This window comes from Triticum aestivum, chromosome 5B, assembly GCF_018294505.1.
Source record: "Triticum aestivum cultivar Chinese Spring chromosome 5B, IWGSC CS RefSeq v2.1, whole genome shotgun sequence".
Lineage (NCBI taxonomy): Eukaryota > Viridiplantae > Streptophyta > Magnoliopsida > Poales > Poaceae > Triticum > Triticum aestivum.
The window spans coordinates 263,064,220-263,069,076 of record NC_057807.1 but is presented as its reverse complement, the minus strand read 5'-3'; the positions used below and the strand labels follow the sequence as shown (position 1 = coordinate 263,069,076).

At 51.0% G+C, this 4,857-nt stretch overlaps 1 pseudogene; it reads left to right on the top strand.

Moving 5' to 3' along the window:
• The first annotated feature begins 3,616 nt into the window (after positions 1-3,616).
• On the top strand, positions 3,617-4,116 carry LOC123117294 (uncharacterized; annotated as a pseudogene).
• The last annotated feature ends 741 nt before the right edge of the window (positions 4,117-4,857 follow it).

Here is a 4,857-nt window from a genome sequence, read left to right as displayed (position 1 = left end):
TCCTTGTTGGCAGCATCAAGAGCAGCTTTCAGATTGGTGTTTTCCTCTTCAAGCTTGGTGACTAAAGCCGCTTTCTGCATCTCAGCCAAGTCAAGGTCTTTCTTCTTCAGGGCATCCCTCACCTTGTCTGCAAAGTTACAGTGAGATCAGACTCGGAAACGGACGATAGGCAAAGGCAGTCGTCGAAGGTCTCACCAAACATACCTTTTGCTTCCTCCTTCGCCTTCGTCAAGTTCTCCTGGGCCAGTTTCAGATCAAGCTCGAGCTGAATGTGTTTGTTCTCCAACTCAGTATAACGAGCCGCAAGGTCGCAGGATTTCTACGAAAAACCAATCGACAGATGTCAAAGACAATTCACTTCCGAGTGACTAAGGAAAAATCATAGCGTTTCTAAGACTACGGCCGAATACAAACATTCGACCTTAGTCTCGGGGACTACACCCAATGGGTGCACTCAGCATGCCTCCACTAGTTCTATCAGTTAGAGTCGACCAGTCGACCAACAAAAAACAAAAAAAAATGGGAGATGTTCTTCAGACTGTAGTTGAGGGAGTCCTGGACTAGGGGGTGTCCGGATAGCCGGACTATCATCATCGGCCGGACTCCAAGACTCTGAAGATACAAGATTGAAGACTTCGTCCCGTGTCCGGATGGGACTTTCCTTGGCGTGGAAGGCAAGCTTGGTGATATAGATATGTAGATCTCCTACCATTGTAACCGACTCTGTGTAACCCTAGCCCTCTCCGGTGTCTATATAAACCGGAGGGTTTTAGTCCGTAGGACACACAACCATTACAACAATCATACCATAGGCTAGCTTCTAGGGTTTAGCCTCCTTGATCTCGTGGTAGATCCACTCTTGTACTACCCATATCATCAATATCAATCAAGCAGGAGTAGGGTTTTTACCTCCATCAAGAGGGCCCGAACCTGGGTAAAAACATTGTGTCCCTTCTCTCCTGTTACCATCCGCCTAGACGCACAGTTCGGGACCCCCTACCCGAGATCCGCCGGTTTTGACACCGACATTGGTGCTTTCATTGAGAGTTCCTCTGTGTCGTCACCGATAGGCTTGATGGCTTCTTCAATCAACAACAACGCCGTCCAGGGTGAGACTTTTCTCCCCGGACAGATCTTCGTGTTCGGCGGCTTTGCACTGCGGGCCAATTCACTTGGCCATCTGGAGCAGATCGAAAGCTACGCCCCTGGCCATCAGGCTAGATTTGGAAGCCTAAACTTCACGGCTGACATCCGCGGAGACTTGATCTTCGATGGATTCGAGCCGCAGCCGAGCGTGCCGCACTGTCACGATGGGCATGACTTAACTCTGCCGCCGGACAGTACCCTAGAGGCCGCACACAAGTCCGCTCTGACCCATAGTTCGGAGCCGACCGCGCAGATCGAGGACAGGTGGTTGGACACCGCCTCAGGGGCTGCAACTTCTACGGCGATAGAGCCGAATACCGACCTCATCCCTTACAAAGCTTGTGAATCCGAGGTGTCGGACTCCTTGCCGGACTCCGAACCTCCGGCGCCCCTGCCAATTGAATCCGATTGGGCGTCGATTATGGAGTTCACCGCTACGGACATCTTTCAGCACTCACCCTTTGGCGACATCCTGAATTCGCTAAGGCATCTCTCGTTATCAGGAGAGCCCTGGCCGGACTGCGGTCAGGATTGTTGGGATGTGGACGACGAAGAAATTCAAAGCCCACCCACCACCCACTTTATAGCCACTATCGACGATCTAACCGACATGCTAGACTACGACTCTGAAGACATCGACGGTATGGACGACGACGCCGTAGACGATCAAGAACCAGCGCCTACGGGGCATTGGAAGGCCACCTCAACTCATGATGTATATATGGTGGACACTCCAAAGGGGAGCGATAAGAAGGAACAACGGGACACGACGAAGGATAATTCATCTAAAAAACAACCAAAACTGCGACGCAAGCGCCGCCCCAAGTCCCGCCTCGATGACAACAGTACCCATAACGACCCAGCCATAGAGCAGGGCAAACCAACGGGCGACAAGCACGCAACCAAGCAGCCATCAGAACAGGATGAACCAGATGACCAGCTCATCCTCGGCGAAAACAACAGTCCGGATGATCTCACGCCGGACACACCACCGGAGCGCAAAAACCTCCAAAAAAGTCTTGTCGCCACCGCAAGAGGTTTGAAGAAGGAAAAACGGAAGCTCAAAACAGCGGAAGACATACTCAGAATGAGGTGGAGCAAAGTACTCAAGACCGCGGACAAATGTGGCAATAGCCACCAAACAAAGAGCTACCCGAAGCGCAAGCTGCTGCCAGAATTCGACGAGGAGGCCATAGAACCCCCACAGGCAAAAAGCAAAGAGGCCGCCTGGCCGGATAGACAACTAGATGATAGGCCAGGAGCGGCAAGCGGCGCCGCACATAAGCCAGCATATGACACATATAAATATCCTCGCAAAACGGATGGTCCGGTCAAGTCCATCTACGGGCCAAAAAAGAGAGCCCCAGGAAGCAACACAACACGCCGCATGTTCGAAGATAACGGCACGCCAAAATACAGGTGTGCCGCACACCCACTATGTTTCACCGACGAGGTGCTGGATCATGAATTTCCGGCGGGATTCAAGCCCATAAACATAGAGGCATACGACGGAACAACAGACCCCGGAGTCTGGATTGAGGATTACATCCTGCACATACACATGGCTAGAGGAGATGATCTCCACGCCATAAAATATCTAGCCCTCAAGCTCAAAGGGCCAGCTCGGCATTGGCTCAAAAGCCTCCCAGAAAATACTATTGGAAGTTGGGAAGAGCTCGAGGACGCGTTTAGAACAAATTTTCAAGGGACTTATGTCCGCCCTCCGGATGCAGACTATCTAAGTCATATAAATCAACAGCCCGGAGAGTCAGCGCGCAAATTCTGGAACAGGTTCCTTACCAAAAAGAACCAAATAGTCAACTGTCCAGACGCCGAAGCCTTAGCAGCTTTTAAACATAATGTCCGAGACGAATGGCTCGCCAGACACCTCAGCCAAGAGAAGCCGAGAACAATGGCCGCGCTAACAAGCCTCATGACCCGGTTTTGCGCGGGGGAAGACAGCTGGCTAGCAAGATGCAGCACCAGCGACCCGAGTACATCCGAGATCAGAGATGGAAACGGAAAATCACGGCGCAGAAAGGACCAGCACCGAAATAAAGAAAAAAGCCAAAAGAACACGGCGGTCAACGCCGGATTCAAAAGCTCGCGGCCGAACAACAAAACACTGCCTCTTAAGGACAACAGTGACAAGCTATCCAACTTAAACAAAATTTTGGATCGGATATGTCAAATCCACAGTACCTCCGGAAGGCCTGCAAACCACACCCACCGAGACTGTTGGGTCTTCAAACAGTCCGGCCGACTCAACGCCGAACACAAGGCGCTCGACGCGCCAAGCGATGATGACGACGAACCCCACCAGCAGAGCGCCGGAAAACAAAAGACTTTCCCACAAGAAGTCAAAACAGTAAACTCACTTCATGTGGTAATACAGAACAACAGTGTGGCACCCGCCAAAGTAGGTGTCGCACGGTCCACCCCAGCGGAACCTCGAGATTGGATGTCAAAACCAATCACTTTCGACCACCTGGACTATTCCAGAAGTATTCCAAACGCAGGATGGGCGGCTCTAATATTGGACCCTATAATCAACGGATACAATTCACACAAGTTCTAATGGATGGCGACAGCGATTTAAACCTGCAATATCCGGACACAGTCCGCAAGATGGGGATAGACCTTACTAAAATTCGACGTAGCCGCACTTCCTTTAAAGGGATGACACCAGGCCCTTACGCCAAGTGCACAGGCTCCTTACTACTAGAAGTTGTGTTCGGGTCACCCGACAACTTCGGACGCGAAAAGCTAATCTTTCATGTCGCCCCATTCAAAAGTAGCCATCAAGCACTATTGGGGCGCGAAGCTTTTGTCCGCTTTAACGCAATACCACACTACGCGTCTCTTACACTTAAAATGCCCGGTCCACGCGGCATCATCTCACTAAAAGGTCGTTAAAGACCCCGGACACGGCTTGACGAGTCCGGCACAAATAAGCTAGGGGCTCCCTAGCCGCACACCCCTTTACAAGGGGTTGTGCGTATGAGCAATAAGGAGCCAATAAAAGCTCAACTTCATTCATTTATTCATGCTTTGTTTTAAATACATTTTTTGACACGATTACTTTCCTCTCTTTTACAGATGAACAACATGTTACACCTGTCCAGGATACAACACAACGGAGACACAGGCGCAGACATGCAGTAGGGACCCGTTGCAAGGATTCTTTTCAGATTAAGACCCTGCGTAAACCTTTTTTACTGTCTCTTGTTGCTATACATCCCCTGGTTTCTCATCATAACCAGAGAGGAGGCTGACGTTTTGGCATCGGCCGCGTCAGAGGACCTTGCATGTACCTGGACACTAGGGGCTTAGGGCATTGATCTGCCCATCATCATAAAGACCGAACACCTCAGGGAGTGTTCGGTGTCTCGAGTTAGGCCTTATATGCACCAGCTCCGAATCATGTCTTTGGTCAAATGTTAGGTTTGCCCGGCTCCTGTGTTTTGCTGCCTTACGTTCCGTATCATCGGCTAATGCGGCACCAGGAGAACTACTGTGATTGTGCCCCGATTCGGCCGGGTGAGCACCTCAGTAGAGAAAGCCGAAAACTGACTGTCATGATGTAGCGAGAGACTGGTCAATCACTCGATCGACCTTGGGAATGTTTAGAATTCCTCCGCTTTGACGAAGGACCGCTTCCCGGTCAGGCACACACGCGCCCCAAATACGGAGAGAGCGGTGCCCCTAGGG